The 18,112-nt window shown below is 43.1% G+C and overlaps 2 long non-coding RNA genes across 2 annotated transcripts in view; one reads left to right on the top strand and one right to left on the bottom strand.

The window, feature by feature from the left end:
- The first annotated feature begins 8,936 nt into the window (after window positions 1–8,936).
- Window positions 8,937–17,718, top strand: LOC140119533 (uncharacterized). The gene is made up of 3 exons (XR_011853385.1): window positions 8,937–9,380; window positions 12,105–12,222; window positions 17,627–17,718. It is a non-coding gene; the product is annotated as an uncharacterized lncRNA (long non-coding RNA).
- Window positions 9,566–18,112, bottom strand: part of LOC140119534 (uncharacterized) — a 40,328-nt gene continuing 31,781 nt past the window's right edge. The window contains exons 3-4 of the long non-coding RNA XR_011853386.1: window positions 17,609–17,695; window positions 9,566–9,753 (exon numbers count right to left, since the gene is read on the bottom strand). This is a non-coding gene — a long non-coding RNA (uncharacterized lncRNA). The remainder of the gene's footprint in view (window positions 9,754–17,608; window positions 17,696–18,112) is intronic.

Below are 18,112 nucleotides of genomic sequence, written 5' to 3' on the forward strand. Positions count from 1 at the left end.
ACTGTCAGTAGTGATATAATGATGGGTCTGTGTTATCTATATAGAGGTCATTGTACAGGGAGGGGGAGGAGATAAGCTGTGACATCATCTATTGTTAGTCGTGATGTAATGATGGGTCAGTGTTATCTATATAGAGGTCATTGTACAGGGAGGGGGAGGAGATAAGCTGTGACATCATCTATTGTCAGTAGTGATGTAATGAGGGGTCAGTGTTATCTATATAGAGGTCATTGTACAGGGAGGGGGAGGAGATAAGCTGTGACATCATCTATTGTCAGTAGTGATGTAATGATGGGTCAGTGTTATCTATATAGAGGTCATTGTACAGGGAGGGGGAGGAGATAAGCTGTGACATCATCTATTGTCAGTATTGATGTAATGATGGGTCAGTGTTATCTATATAGAGGTCATTGTACAGGGAGGGGGAGGAGATGAGCTGTGACATCATCTATTGTCAGTAGTGATGTAATGATGGGTCAGTGTTATCTATATAGAGGTCGAGGTCATTGTACAGGGAGGGGGAGGAGATAAGCTGTGACATCATCTATTGTCAGTCGTGATGTAATGATGGGTCAGTGTTATCTATATAGAGGTCATTGTACAATGAGGAGGAGGAGATAAGCTGTGACATCATCTATTGTCAGTAGTGATGTAATGATTGGTCAGTGTTATCTATGTAGAGGTCACTGTACAGGGGGGGGGAGATAAGCTGTGACATCATCTATTGTCAGTAGTGATGTAATGAGGGGTCAGTGTTATCTATATAGAGGTCATTGTACAGGGAGGGGGAGGAGATAAGCTGTGACATCATCTATTGTCAGTAGTGATGTAATGATGGGTCAGTGTTATCTATATAGAGGTCATTGTACAGGGAGGGGGAGGAGATAAGCTGTGACATCATCTATTGTCAGTAGTGATGTAATGATGGGTCAGTGTTATGTATATAGAGGTCATTGTACAGGGAGGGGGAGGAGATAAACTGTGACATCATCTACTGTCAGTAGTGATATAATGATGGGTCTGTGTTATCTATATAGAGGTCATTGTACAGGGAGGGGGAGGAGATAAGCTGTGACATCATCTATTGTCAGTAGTGATGTAATGATGGGTCAGTGTTATCTATATAGAGGTCATTTTACAGGGAGGGGGAGGAGATGAGCTGTGACATCATCTATTGTCAGTAGTGATGTAATGATGGGTTAGTGTTATCTATATAGAGGTCAGTGTACAGGAGGGGGAGGAAATAAGCTGTGACATTATCTATTGTCAGTAGTGATGTAATGATGGGTCAATGTTATCTATATAGAGGTCATTGTACAGGGAGGGAGGAGGAGATAAGCTGTGACATCATCTATTGTCAGTAGTGATGTAATGATGGGTCAGTGTTATCTATATAGAGATCATTGTACAGGGAGGGGGAGGGGATAAGCTGTATCATCATCTATTGTCAATAGTGATGTAATGATGGGTCAGTGTTATCTATATAGAGGACATTGTACAGGGAGGGGGAGGAGATAAGCTGTGACATCATCTATAGTCAGTAGTGATGTAATGATGGGTCAGTGTTTTATCTATAGAGGTCATTGTACAGGGAGGGGGAGGGGTTTTTTTTCCGTCTTATCACTATATAACAGCAGGACTTACTCTCTCTCATCTTCACAGATGGAAAGGGAAACCAATCCAAGGAAAAGGACAAGGAGAAGAGATTTCCTCAGGAAAGCCATGTCTGCTCTGTAAGACATAATGAGGCAGAACAGTCAGATATACATCTTTCGCTCCTGCTTAACCCTTTAAAGATGTGTCATTTCTCAGCCTCCTGATGTGTCACTTTGTCTTAGGAACACTTTAATATGAGTAATGATTTCCATGACACATGAGACTTCATGAACTTTTGGTGATATGTTTTGCATTTATTTATTAAAAAACACCATTTACAAAATTCAAAATGTATAATATTTAGAAAGATAACCATACGATACAAATTACTTACCATATATACTCGAGTAATAGCCCACCCGAATATAAGCCGCGGCTCCTAATTTTACCCCAAAAATCTGATAAAACCTTTTGACCCAAGCCTAGGGTGAGAAAAGCATTGGTCACATGGCTAGCCAGCCCCCATATGCACCAGTATATAGCCAGCCACTTGCCCCCTAGTATATTGCTAGACAGCCCCCTTATCCACAGTATATAGCCAGCTAGCCCCCAGTATACAGCCAGTCCCTGCCCCATTATATAGCCAGACAGCATCAATTATATAAAAAGCCCTCAGTATAAAGCCAGTCTGCCCCCCAGTATACTGCCAACCACCCTGCCCACTGTATATAGCCGGCCTGACCCTGTATATAGCCAGCCTGCCACGGTATATAGCCAGCCTGCCTACTGTATATAGCCAGCCTGCCTTTGTATATAGCCAGCCGGCCTCCTTTATATACACAACCAGATCCCTGTATATAGGCATCCAACCCCCTGTATATAGCAAGCCAGTCTGACCCCAGTATGTAGCCAGCCAGCCTGCCCCAGTATACAGCCAGCCTTCCCCAGTATATAGCCTGCCAGCCCCGTGTATATAGCCATTAAGTCCCCTGTATATAAGCAGTCAGCCCCCAGTAGTATATAGCCAGCCCCCTGTATACAGCTAGCTAACCCCATTGAAGTATATAGCCAGCCAGCCCACAGTATATAGTTAGCCATCCCTGTAGTATATAGCCAGTCAGGCCCATCGTATATAGCCAGTCCATCTTCCCCAGTATATAGCCAACCAGCCTCCCTGCCCCCAGTATATGGCCAACCAGCCTCCCTGCCCTCAGTATATAGTCAGCCAGTATGCCCCCAGTATATAGCCAACCAGCCTTCCTACCCCCAGTATATAGCAAGCCAGCCCCCTTCCCCCAGTATATAGCCAGCCAGCCTTCCCCCAGTAAAAATCCAACCAGCCTGCCCCCAGCATATAGCAAGCCAGCCCCCTGCCCCAGTATATAGCTAGCCAGCCCCCTGCCCACAGTAAAAAGCCAGCCAGCCTGCCCCAGTATGTAGCCAGCCAGGCCCTGCCCCCAGTATACAGCCAGCCAACCTACTGCCAGTAAATAATGAGACAGCCTGCCCCCAGTATCCAGCCCACCAGCTTTTCCCCAGTATATAGGCTGCCCTCAGTATGCCCAGCACATAAAAAAGACATCAGAGTGTGCGCCCGGTTGCAGCACGTAAAAGAAGAGTAACTGCCGGGGCATTGGACAGGTGAGTATTCACTTACTTTTATTTTTGACTTGAGCATAAGCCATGTTTGGGTTTTTCAGCACAGTTTTTGTGCAGAAAAACTCAGCTTATACTCGAGTATATACCATTATATACCATATATATCATTTAACATATATTTGCTTTATGTTGAAATCATTTTAATCATCCTTTTTCTCTTTTAGGCTGCGAGCCAGCTTACAACAATTTTTTCAGATAAACCATAAAAACTATTGTGGGTCCAAATGAGGCCAATATAAAAGAAAAACCCCATAAATTTCACACACTACAACTATAAAAAACTGTTTATGAAAACCTGTTAACCCTTTCAACTATAAATAATGTAGTAGATAAGTAACAATACTTACCTGCGCCTCAGAAGATGCTGAATAGATGAAGACTGAAGCCACAGGATAGATCCCTTCATGGGCCGCACATACAGGTTCTTATACCCGAAACTTGGGGGAGGATTCATTACTAACATTGTTCTGTTTGTTTTTCCGTAGATGTTTTATGAGTCTCATGATTTAGAATAGTAATTTTTTTAAATATATTTTGGGAACATTTACAAATATTGTGTCTCTCGTACTGACAGTTGACAGATCTTATGACATTTGTGTCAGTTCACTTAGCCTAAAATACTTTCAGCTTTAATTCGTTGGGATGACAAAAATGATTGCTCAAATTCTTAGCAACTGAATAATTTTTTAAACAAAATCCCTCAAAAATTTAAATAATTGTAAATAAAATGGTAATTTCTTATACTTGGTTGGCAGTGACAGTGGCCCATCTGTGTCTGGGTCTTCTGTAGATTTTACTGTCAGGTTGAGAAGACAATGAATTTTTTCTGGTGCCTTTCAGTCAGCAGTGTGAACAGTGCTCTATGGCTGCTCTGCTGATTGAAACTACCTCGCGGGCTTTCTGATAATGCTTTGAAACAAAAATGGTTAATATGCTCACACTTTCAGAGAAGGGCCGACACTAGGAATTTTTGGGGCCCCTGACTGTAAGATTTTTGTGGGCTACATAACATTGAATACACAGTACACATTTATTTTTTACCAAAACATTTTTAAGCCATGACAAGCTAGACAGGACCCTACTCTACTGCACGTCCCCACTAAGTATATAGATAGCCCCTGCACATTCCCACTCAGTATATAGATAGCCCTTTCACGTGCCCACTCAGTATATAGATAGCCCCTTCACGTGCCCACTCAGTATACAGATAGCCCCTGCACGTGCCCACTCAGTATATAGATAGCCCCTGCATGTGCCCACTCAGTATATAGATAGCCCTTGCATATGCCCACTCAGTATATAGATAGCCCCTGCATGTACCCACTCAGTATATAGATAGCCCCTGCATGTGCCCACTCAGTATATAGATAGCCCCTGCACATGCCCACTCAGTATATAGATAGCCCCTGCACCTGCTCACTCAGTTTATAGATAGAGCCTGCACGTGCCCACTCAGTATATAGATAGCCCCTGCATGTACCCACTCAGTATGTAGATAGCCCCTGCACGTGCCGACTCAGTTCATAGATAGCCCCTGCACGTGCCCACTCAGTATATAGATAGCCCCTGCACATGCCCACTCAGTATATAGATAGCCGCTGCACATGCCCACTCAGTATGTAGATAGCCCCTGCACGTCCCCACTAAGTATATAGATAGCCCCTGCACATCCCCTCTCAGTATATAGATAGCCCCTGCACGTCCCCACTCAGTATATAGATAGCCCCTGCACGTCCCCACTCAGTATATAGATAGACCCTGCACGTGCCCACTCAGTATATAGATAGCCCCTGCACGTGTCCACTCAGTATATACATAGCCCCTGCTCATGCTCACTCAGTATATAGATAGCCCCTGCACGTGTCCACTCATTATATAGATAGCCCCAGCACGTGTCCACTCATTATATAGATAGCCCCTGCACGTGTCCACTCATTATATAGATAGCCCCTGCACGTCCCCACTAAGTATATAGATAGCCCCTGCACGTGCCCACTCAGTATATAGATAGCCCCTGCTCATGCTCACTCAGTATATAGATAGCCCCTGCACGTGTCCACTCATTATATAGATAGCCCCTGCACGTCCCCACTAAGTATATAGATAGCCCCTGCACGTGCCCACTCAGTATATAGATAGCCTCTGCACGTCCCCACTCAGTAAATAGATAGCCCCTGCACGTGCCCACTCAGTATATAGATAGCCCCTGCACATTCCCAATCAGTATATAGATAGCCCCTGCAGGTGCCCACTCAGTATATAGACATTAGATTAATCTCTCCCTTAATTCGAACCTCCCATGCACGTATCCAGGGCTTCTCCCGAGTTGCTCCAATTCTCTGGAATGCCCTTCCCCAGACTCTCAGACTAATCCCCACCCTCCAAAGCTTCAAACGTGCTCTTGAAACCCATCTCTTTAGACAGCCTATCACACTCGCTAACTGCATGAAATGTCAACTCTCCCTTTACTAATCCATCCTATGTCCTCCTCCCATCTGTTATCCGGCAAACAGCAGATATGCACCAAGCTCCAGGATTCTCTGCAGTCGTTTTCACCTATGACCCTGTAAATAAGATGGCGGCTGATGGCTGGTTCAAGCAGCAACATCGTTGTTTAGTAAATTATTTATTAAATTATTTTATATTGTTCCCTTATAAAGAATGGCTGGACCATTATACAACCTCTTGTGTCACCCCCTCATCCTCATAGACTGTAAGCTCTTGTGTCACCCCCTCATCCTCATAGACTGTAAGCTCTTGTGATCAGGGCCCTCCCTCCTATTGTTCCATATGACTGTTTGTTCTTTGTAATGTAATATATAGACAGCCCCTGCACGTGCCCACTCAGTATATAGATAGCCCCTGCACTTGCCCACTAAGTATATAGATAGAGCCTGCACGTGCCCACTCAGTATATAGATAGAGCCTGCACGTGCCCACTCAGTATATAGATAGCCCCTGCACGTGCCCACTCAGTATATAGATAGCCCCTGCACTTGCCCACTCAGTATATAGATAGAGCCTGCACGTGCCCACTCAGTATATAGATAGCCCCTGCACGTGCCCACTCAGTATATAGATAGCCCCTGCACTTGCCCACTCAGTATATAGATAGCCCCTGCACCTGCCCACTCAGTATATAGACAGCCCCTGCACGTGCCCACACAGTATATAGATAGCCCCTGCACGTGCCCACTCAGTATATAGATAGCCCCTGCATGTTCCCACTCAGTATATAGACATCCCCTGCACGTGCCCACTCAGTATATAAATAGCTCCTGCACCTGCCCACTCAGTATATAGACAGCCCCTGCACGTGCACACTGAGTATATAGATAGCGCCTGCACCTGCCCACTCAGTATATAGACAGCCCCTGCAGTGCCCACACAGTATATAGATAGCCCCTGCACCTGCCCACTCAGTATATAGACAGCCCCTGCACGTGCCCACTGAGTATATAGATAGCCCCAGCACATACTCATTCAGTTTATAGATAGCCCCTGCACATGCCCACTCAGTATATAGATAGCCCCTGCACGTACCCACTCAGTATAAAGATAGCTCTTGCACGTGCCCACTCAGTGTATAGGTAGCCCCTGCATGTGCCACTCAGTATATAGGTAGCCCCAGCATGTGCCCACTCAATATATACATAACCCCAGCATGTGCCCACTTAGTAACACTGTCCCACTAGACCCCCCCTATGATGACGGCCCTGTCCCAGAGTTCTGCGCCTCTCACATGCCACCTACATCATACTCTGATAAAACCTTATGTGCTATCCTCTAAAAATTTTTGGATTGCTCTACCACCCATGCTCTTTTTGGCTATCTTTGTAGTTTTAGTTTCTGATATTTGGCTTTATATGCTTGCCTATCCTTTGTAACTTACTTGGTTACTTGGAAACTTACATACAACCCTTTGTCCTCATTTCCAAAAACACAGCAGAGACCTTGTGGATTTAATGAACCTAAAATCTCGGCCTTATACTTTCATTACCAAAAGTGCATAAAAAGGTCTAATCCAACTGCAAGGCCTATAATTTCTGGCCGTGAAAACCTGACGGACAGTGTTTGCAAGTTTATTGACTTCCAGCTGAAACCTCTAGTGGAATTACTCCCATCATACTTTGGATTTATCCAATTTATTTTTTAAATTGTATAACATTCAAGACACTTTTCTGGTGACATGTGACGTGGAATCACTGCAATATCTGCCACCAGGACGGATTAAAAACCAGAAGTTTTCAGCTTCTGAGCCCTGAGCAGGGTGACATATTAACACTGAACATAGTTATCTGTTATTTTGCTAAAGGTTTATAACATTTTAATGCTTATTTAAAAACAAAATTACATGAAAACTGTGGGCCACATTTATCAGGTCTTCATTGAAATCATTGCAATTATTCCAGAATGTAGCATTATAATGTAGCATTAGAAAATATGATCCTGCCACTACCATCATCTTCAACCTCTGCCATGACTTCCACCTGATCTCATCACCATCCATTTCTCTCATCCTGCATTATCTGCCACCACTGATCCCAGGAATCTTTTGCATTAGTGTCTTCATCTTCACCTTTCTCACATATGTGTATTGGTATGTGTGAATGTAGACCTAATTCTATGCTGTTCTCTGGAGACTATTTCCTTCCTTCCTTTTTTCATCCATCCATCTCATACCTAATAGTAGTCACTAATTAATCTCGGTTGTATACATTTAGGTCTAGAGGTCTTCTGACCTAGGTTTCACATCTCCACCATTATCCCAATATTCCACCACCTACTAACGAATTTTCTATATCACCATCTCTTCTGCCATCTCATCTAATGGTTTCTGCTGATGCTTACCTGAGTGCTACACTCCGGCTTTGCAAACAGGAGCAACCACCGCATTCTCTATCCTTCTTTCACCTGCTATCACTATCTCTGATACTCCTTGCTGCTGGTGACATTTCCCCCAATCCAGGGACTTTCAAATATATCCCAACCGTTCCTCCAGCCTTCCGTCACAGACCTCTCTCATGCAAATCTTGTAACCACTCTAATCTACAGCCTATGCACCTGACCCGCTCTCCACAACCTCCTCCACCCTCACGTTCCATATGCAACAAAGTCATTGATATTCATGACCTCTTTCCTTCTCGGAAACTGTCTTTCCTGGGCCTGATAGAAACATGGCTATATTCTTCGGTGACTGATTTCCCTGCTGCACTCTGTTATGGTGGACACCGCTTTACCCACACTCCGTGATCCTGCAATAAATCTGGTGGAGGAGTTGCTATCCTCATGTCTTTCGAAGTCCACTTCATCCACATCTACACTCCCTCTAATTTCCAAGTGGCTGTCGTCTACCGATCCCATGGTCCTGCCACTACTTTTATTGATCACTTTAATACCTGGCTTCTTCATTATCTCTCCTCTGACATCCCTTCTATCATCATGGGGAGCTTTAACATTCCCATTGATATAGCTCATTCTGCTGCCTCTAAACTCCTCTCGCTTACCACCTCATTCAGCCTCTCACAGTGGTTCTCCACAACCAGTCACAAAGAGGGTCAAACGCTTGACCTCATCTTCACCCGCCTCTGTTCCCTATCCAATCTGTTAAACTCTACTCTCGTCCAATCCGATCACAACTCACTTTCTCAATCTGGTTTCAATCTCTCCTGCAGTCCACAGGCCTATACACCCACGTAGGAATCTCAAACATCTGGATACCTGCAAACTCTCAGAGACTCTCCTACCTCTTTCTTCCATATCCTCATGCAAGGAGGTGGAAACTGCTGCCACAGCTACAGCTTCTTCAGCCCTAAACTCTGTAGCCCCCCTCACTCTCACTACACCTAGACAACCGAACCGGCAACCCTGGCACACCAACATAACATCTGAGGCAGAGTGCCAGGGGTGCTGAACGGCATTGGAAGAAATCCCACTCTAAGGAAGACCTTCTATCATACAAGCAGCCACTCTTTACCTACAAATCCGCACTTGCATTTGCCAAACAGGATTACTTCATCAATCTTCTTTATCTCACAACCCCAGGCAACTATTTTCTACATTTTATTCCCGGCCAGACCCAAATCCTCCGCAGAGAACGCACTGCTGGATCGTGAATGGACCGGGTAAGTAAATCTGTCCCATTGTCACCAAAAAGGAGAGCAAAACAGACCAGGACATTCAGGATCCAATGACCCCTGGTCACGAAAGGGTTAATGTAGACTCTCCGGATAGAAATTAATAATAATGATAAACGTTTTCTAGAGAATTCAATAAAAGAGACAGATCCTTATATCAGTTACATCGGCTTTATTATATTTAGGGCAGAACTAAGAATAATTCTGTTTCTGGAGTCAGGAGACATTGGATGTTCTCACCAGATGTCAATAAGACTCCTATTTACCAGGAAAGAAAAGCATAGGGGCATATGGTGTCCTTCCATTATCTGCAGCTTCCAGGTCATGTTCCTCTTCTTGTTCCTCTTCTTCTCCTCTTTTCCTGTGATAGGAGACAATGGAGATTTCATGAAACATTTTCCTATGAATAATATATTGTCATTTCTCTTCTTCCTATTCTTCCTAGAAATCAGGCGATACCTTTTTGAGGCTAACTGAGTATATTTGATGGTGAGCTTTCGAGAAGACTAGTTCTCTTCGTCAGACATGATGTTATGCATGAAACAGAAAATTCACAGCATTTTATACACACTAAACAGTGATCATCAAAGGATATTAAAAAAACCTCTAAAACAACAGATTAATAAAAACAGGGACATCTTATTTACAACAGGATGGCAATAAAAACATTAAAAACCTATGAGGCGAGACACAAGAGCCCTGGCTCTTATCTGCTTGTGGCCTCCAGGTCAGAGGTAGGAGGTCATGAAGCTGGCATGAATGTTAAGACCACTTTGCAAGGTGTTGAATCTCCTCATTAATTTATACTCCCATTCTTTCCTTTCCCTCTGTGTCTTAAAATGTCCCATTAAAATAGTAATCTGCAAATCCTCCATAGTGTGGTCCTCTCTGGAGAAATGTGCAGCCACTGGGAGATCTTTTCTTTCATTTTTAATGTCAGATCTGTGTGAATTCATACGTTGATGGAGTCTCTGACCTGTTTCCCCAACATAAAGGCCTGTGGTTGGACACTGCTGACACATGATAAGGTAGACCACATTAGAGGACCTGCAGGAAAAGGTCCCCTTGATCTGATGTACCTGCTGTGATTGGGGTACAGGTACCTGGTCACCTGTGCGAATGTGATGGCACGTTTTTCATCTGCTTTGCAGGCAGGGTGAGGTACCATTTTCTGATGGAGGTCTCAGGGCACTCCGGACAACCAGTTGTTTCAGGTTTGGTGGTTGCCGGAAGGACAGGAGAGGAGGGACTGGAAATATTTCTTTTAGTCTTGTATCTTTATGCAGAATCTGTTGGAGTTCCTTGGCAATGTGACGCAGGATCTCCAGTTGTGGGCTATAAGTGACTACTAGGGGTACTCTGGCCTCCTGTTGGGTCTCCTTATATTTGAGTAAATCATCTCTGTTGATGGCTGCTGCTTTACCTATTTGGTTATCAGTCACTTTTGGCATGTAGCCCAACTGGAGAAATTCAGACCTGAGCTCCAGGAGGTGTTTTTCCAGGTCTTTCTTGTCTGAACAGATACGGTTGTAGCGTATTGCTTGGCTGTATATGATAGACTGTCTTGTGTGTTTGGGGTGGAAGCTGTTATTTCTCAGGAAGGCCGTTCTGTCTGTTGGTTTATGGAATATGGTTGTGGTTAAGTGGCTGTCTTTAATCTGTATGGTGGTATCCAGAAAGTGTATCTCCTTATCTGAATAGCTTAGTTTCAGATTGATGGTGGGGTGAAAGTTGTTGTAGCCCTCATGGAATTGAATTAGGGCCTCCTCACCTGCAGTCCAGATGATCAGAATATCATCAATATAACGGAGGTAGATCATAGGTTTTGTGGTGCATGTGGATAACTAAGCACCTTCCAGTTCAGCCATAAAAAGATTGGCATACTGTGGTGCACACCTTGAACCCATCGATGTTCCCATACACTGTAGGTACAGATCCTCTCCAAATGAAAAATAGTTGTGGGTGAGCACAAATTGTATGAGATCTGAGACCAGTTCTGTTGGTAAGTTGTGCTTCTCCATATGTGCCCGGCATGCTGCTATTCCATCTTTATGGGGGATGTTAGTGTATAGGGATTCCACATCCATGGTGGCCAGAATTGTACCATCAGGAAGTGGGCCTACAGTCTTGAGCTTGTTTAAAAGGTCAGTAGTGTCCTGGATGTAGCTAGGAGTACTTCTGACCAGGGGTTTAAGGAGATTTTCCACCCAACCTGAGATACTTTCCGTCAAGGTGCCAATGCCAGAAATAATAGGCCTTCCTGGATTACCATCTTTGTGTATCTTGGGGAGCATATAGAAACAGCCTGGCCTGGGATCCTCTGGGATAAGAAGGTTGACCTTGTGTTGCATCTCAGTTGAAAACTTCTTGGTCATATCAATAAGTTGCTTCTTGTAGGCCTCTGTTGGATCACTGTTTTTAATGTTTTTATTGCCATCCTGTTGTAAATAAGATGTCCCTGTTTTTATTAATCTGTTGTTTTAGAGGTTTTTTTAATATCCTTTGATGATCACTGTTTAGTGTGTATAAAATGCTGTGAATTTTCTGTTTCATGCATAACATCATGTCTGACGAAGAGAACTAGTCTTCTCGAAAGCTCACCATCAAATATACTCAGTTAGCCTCAAAAAGGTATCGCCTGATTTCTTCACTCTTCTTCTGCTCTCCATGGCTAACACGGTACAAATCTACACTCCTATTCTTCCTATACAGAGATCTCTGAGGTCCTGATCTGCTGCCGGTATAGATCAGTCACTGGGGGAGACGTCACCAAACACTGCAAAGAGAACTTCATGGAGGAGTCTATAAGGCCAAAGTGATGTAATGATGGGTCAGTGTTATCTATATAGAGGTCATTGTACAGGGAGGCGGAGGAGATAAGCTGTGACATCATCTATTGTCAGTAGTGATGTAATGATGGGTCAGTGTTATCTATATAGAGGTAATTGTACAGGGAGGGAGGAGATAAGCTGTGACATCATATATTGTCAGTAGTGATGTAATGATGGGTCAGTGTTATCTATATAGAGGTCATTGTACAGGGAGGGGGAGGAGATAAGCTGTGACATCATCTATTGTCAGTAGTGATGTAATGATAGGTCACAGTTATCTATATAGAGATCATTGTACAGGGAGGGAGGGGGAGATAAGCCGTGATATCATCTATTGTCAGTAGTGATGTAATGATGGGTCAGTGTTATCTATACAGAGGTCATTGTACAGGGAAGGAGGAGGAGATAAGCTGTGACATCATCTATTGTTAGTAGTGATGTAATGATGGGTCAGTGTTATCTATATAGAGATCATTATACAGGGAGGGGGAGGGGATAAGCTGTATCATCATCTATTGTCAGTAGTGATGTAATGATGGGTCAGTGTTATCTATATAGAGGTCATTGTACAGGGAGGGGGAGGAGATAAGCTGTGACATCATCTATTGTCAGTAGTGATGTAGTGATGGGTCAGTGTTATCTATAGAGAGGTCATTGTACAGGGAGGGGATAAGCTGTGACATCATCTATTGTCAGTAGTGATGTAATGATGGGTCAGTGTTATCTATAGAGAGGTCATTACAGGGAGGGGGAGGAGATAAGCTGTGACATCATATATTGTCAGTAGTGATGTAATGATGGGTCAGTGTTATCTATATAGAGGTCATTGTACAGGGAGCAGGAGGAGATAAGCTGTGACATCATCTATTGTCAGTAGTGATGTAATGATGGGTCAGTGCTATCTATATAGTGGCCATTGTACAGGGAGGGGGAGGAGATAAGCTGTGACATCATCTAATGTCAGTAGTGATGTAATGATGGGTCAGTGTTATCTATATAGAGGTCATTGTACGGGGAGGGGGAGGAGATAAGCTGTGACATCATCTATTGTCAGTAGTGATGTAATGATGGGTCAGTGTTATCTATATAGAGGTCATTGTACAGGGAGGAGGAGGAGATAAGCTGTGACATCATCTATTGTCAGTAGTGATGTAATGATGGGTCAGTGTTATCTATATAGAGATCATTGTACAGGGAGGGGGAGGGGATAAGCTGTATCATCATCTATTGTCAGTAGTGATGTAATGATGGGTCAGTGTTATCTATATAGAGGTCATTGTACAGGGAGGGGATAAGCTGTGACATCATCTATTGTCAGTAGTGATGTAATGATGGGTCAGTGTTATCTATATAGAGGTCATTGTACAGGGAGGAGGAGGAGATAAGCTGTGACATCATCTATTGTCAGTAGTGATGTAATGATGCGTCAGTGTTATCTATATAGAGGTAATTGTACAGGGAGGGGGAAGAGATAAGCTGTGACATCATCTATTGTCAGTAGTGATGTAATGATGGGTCAGTGTTATCTATATAGAGGTCATTGTACAGGGAGGGGGAGGAGATAAGCTGTGACATCTATTGTCAGTAGTGATGTAATGATAGGTCACAGTTATCTATATAGAGATCATTGTACAGGGAGGGGGAGGGGATAAGCTGTGACATCATCTATTGTCAGTAGTGATGTGATGATGTGTCAGTGTTATCTATATAGAGGTCATTGTACAGGGAGGGGAGGAGATAAGCTGTGACATCATCTATTGTCAGTAGTGATGTAATGATGGGTCAGTGTTATCTATATAGAGATCATTGTACAGGGAGGGGGAGGGGATAAGCTGTATCATCATCTATTGTCAGTAGTGATGTAATGATGGGTCAGTGTTATCTATATAGAGGTCATTACAGGGAGGGGGAGGAGATAAGCTGTGACATCATATATTGTCAGTAGTGATGTAATGATGGGTCAGTGTTATCTATATAGAGGTCATTGTACAGGGAGCAGGAGGAGATAAGCTGTGACATCATATATTGTCAGTAGTGATGTAATGATGGGTCAGTGTTATCTATATAGAGGTCATTGTACAGGGAGCAGGAGGAGATAAGCTGTGACATCATATATTGTCAGTAGTGAAGTAATCATGGGTCAGTGCTATCTATATAGTGGCCATTGTACAGGGAGGGGAAGGAGATAAGCTGTGACATCATCTAATGTCAGTAGTGATGTAATGATGGGTCAGTGTTATCTATATAGAGGTCATTGTACAGGGAGGGGGAGGAGATAAGCTGTGACATCATCTATTGTCAGTAGTGATGTAATGATGGGTCAGTGTTATCTATATAGAGGTAATTGTACAGGGAGGGAGGAGATAAGCTGTGACATCATATATTGTCAGTAGTGATGTAATGATGGGTCAGTGTTATCTATATAGAGGTCATTGTACAGGGAGGGGGAGGAGATAAGCTGTGACATCATCTATTGTCAGTAGTGATTTAATGATAGGTCACAGTTATCTATATAGAGATCATTGTACAGGGAGGGAGGGGGAGATAAGCCGTGATATCATCTATTGTCAGTAGTGATGTAATGATGGGTCAGTGTTATCTATACAGAGGTCATTGTACAGGGAAGGAGGAGGAGATAAGCTGTGACATCATCTATTGTTAGTAGTGATGTAATGATGGGTCAGTGTTATCTATATAGAGATCATTGTACAGGGAGGGGGAGGGGATAAGCTGTATCATCATCTATTGTCAGTAGTGATGTAATGATGGGTCAGTGTTATCTATATAGAGGTCATTGTACAGGGAGGGGGAGGAGATAAGCTGTGACATCATCTATTGTCAGTAGTGATGTAGTGATGGGTCAGTGTTATCTATAGAGAGGTCATTGTACAGGGAGGGGATAAGCTGTGACATCATCTATTGTCAGTAGTGATGTAATGATGGGTCAGTGTTATCTATAGAGAGGTCATTACAGGGAGGGGGAGGAGATAAGCTGTGACATCATATATTGTCAGTAGTGATGTAATGATGGGTCAGTGTTATCTATATAGAGGTCATTGTACAGGGAGCAGGAGGAGATAAGCTGTGACATCATCTATTGTCAGTAGTGATGTAATGATGGGTCAGTGCTATCTATATAGTGGCCATTGTACAGGGAGGGGGAGGAGATAAGCTGTGACATCATCTAATGTCAGTAGTGATGTAATGATGGGTCAGTGTTATCTATATAGAGGTCATTGTACAGGGAGGGGGAGGAGATAAGCTGTGACATCATCTATTGTCAGTAGTGATGTAATGATGGGTCAGTGTTATCTATATAGAGGTCATTGTACAGGGAGGAGGAGGAGATAAGCTGTGACATCATCTATTGTCAGTAGTGATGTAATGATGGGTCAGTGTTATCTATATAGAGATCATTGTACAGGGAGGGGGAGGGGATAAGCTGTATCATCATCTATTGTCAATAGTGATGTAATGATGGGTCAGTGTTATCTATATAGAGGACATTGTACAGGGAGGGGGAGGAGATAAGCTGTGACATCATCTATTGTCAGTAGTGATGTAATGATGGGTCAGTGTTATCTATATAGAGGACATTGTACAGGGAGGGGGAGGAGATAAGCTGTGACATCTTCTATTGTCAGTAGTGATGTAATGATGGGTCAGTGTTATCTATATAGAGGTCATTACAGGGAGGGGGAGGAGATAAGCTGTGACATCATATATTGTGAGTAGTGATGTAATGATGGGTCAGTGTTATCTATATAGAGGTCATTGTACAGGGAGCAGGAGGAGATAAGCTGTGACATCATATATTGTCAGTAGTGATGTAATGATGGGTCAGTGTTATCTATAAAGAGGTCATTGTACAGGGAGGGGGAGGAGATAAGCTGTGACATCATCTATTGTCAGTAGTGATGTAATGATGGGTCAGTGTTATCTATATAGAGGTCATTGTACAGGGAGGGGGAGGAGATAAGCTGTGACATCATCTATTGTCAGTAGTGATGTAATGATGGGTCAGTGTTATCTATATAGAGGTCATTGTACAGGGAGGAGGAGGAGATAAGCTGTGACATCATCTATTGTCAGTAGTGATGTAATTATGGGTCAGTGTTATCTATATAGAGGTCATTGTACAGGGAGGAGGAGGAGATAAGCTGTGACATCATCTATTGTCAGTAGTGATGTAATGATGCGTCAGTGTTATCTATATAGAGGTCATTGTACAGGGAGGGGGAGGAGATAAGCTGTGACATCATCTATTGTCAGTAGTGATGTAATGATGGGTCAGTGTTATCTATACAGAGATCCTTGTACAGAGAGGAAGAGGAGATAAGCTGTGACATCATCTATTGTCAATAGTGATGTAATGATGGGTCAGTGTTATCTATATAGAGGACATTGTACAGGGAGGGGGAGGAGATAAGCTGTGACATCATCTATTGTCAGTAGTGATGTAATGATGGGTCAGTGTTATCTATATAGAGGACATTGTACAGGGAGGGGGAGGAGATAAGCTGTGACATCTTCTATTGTCAGTAGTGATGTAATGATAGGTCAGTGTTATCTATATAGAGGTTATTGTACAGTGAGGGGGAGGAGATACGCTGTGACATCATCTATTGTCAGTAGTGATGTAATGATGGGTCAGTGTTATCTATATAGAGGACATTGTACAGGGAGGGGGAGGAGATAAGCTGTGACATCTTCTATTGTCAGTAGTGATGTAATGATGGGTCAGTGTTATCTATATAGAGATCATTGTACAGGGAGGGGGAGGAGAGCTGTGACATCATCTATTGTCCGTAGTGATGTAATGATGGGTCAGTGTTATCTATATAGAGGTCATTGTACAGGGAGGGGGAGGAGAGCTGTGACATCATCTATTGTCCGTAGTGATGTAATGATGGGTCAGTGTTATCTATATAGAGGTCATTGTACAGGGAGGGGGAGGAGATAAGCTGTGACATCATCTATTGTCAGTAGTGATGTAATGATGGGTCAGTGTTATCTATATAGAGGACATTGTACAGGGAGGGGGAGGAGATAAGCTGTGACATCATCTATTGTCAGTAGTGATGTAATGATGGGTCAGTATTATCTATATAGAGGTCATTGTACAGGGAGGGGGAGGAGATAAGCTGTGACATCATCTATTGTCAGTAGAGAATAAAATAAGCAGGATGCATTACTTTGGCTGGGTAGGTAGTGGGGGATGGGCAATTAAAAGTTTAAAAAATGTTAAATATTAAAAAGAAATCTATACATCCTGATTTTTTTTTAAATATGTAGATACATTTTAAAATAATCAACAAAGTGGAAAATCGTAGCAGTAGGAATAACCTTATAATTCATAATTTCCTATATAACAGCAGGACTTACTCTCTCTCATCTTCACAGATGGAAATGGAAACCAATCCCAGGAAAAATATAAGGGAAAGAGATTTCTTTGAGAAAACCATGTCTGCTCTGTAAAAATTTTGAGAAGGTAAAGTTAAGAATATATTATATTATAGCAGCAGAGTAGTCGCAGTCACAGGTCAGCGGATGGAAACTTATATTTATAAAATGATTTATGTTGGGGCTCGATTATTGCTGCAGTTTCCTAATGTAGATTTTCTATATGAAGGTTGATTGACCACGTGACCACAAAATCCCAGGCTAAAGCTTTAACCCCTTAATTTAGCTCTACGGCGCAGAGGTGCAGGGAATGTATGAAGAGGGCTCACGGGCTGAGTCCTCTTCATTCAACGATATTGCAGCAAACCCCCACCGCTAATAACCCGCCAGTTGCCGCCGGCAAAGTCGCCGGCAGCATTTAAAAGACGGCGGCTCTTGGGCGCTGACATCTTTATTCCGATCGTCGCTCCCCCGAACGTCATCCGG

The sequence above is a fragment of the Engystomops pustulosus genome, chromosome 2, assembly GCF_040894005.1.
Source record: "Engystomops pustulosus chromosome 2, aEngPut4.maternal, whole genome shotgun sequence".
NCBI lineage: Eukaryota > Metazoa > Chordata > Amphibia > Anura > Leptodactylidae > Engystomops > Engystomops pustulosus.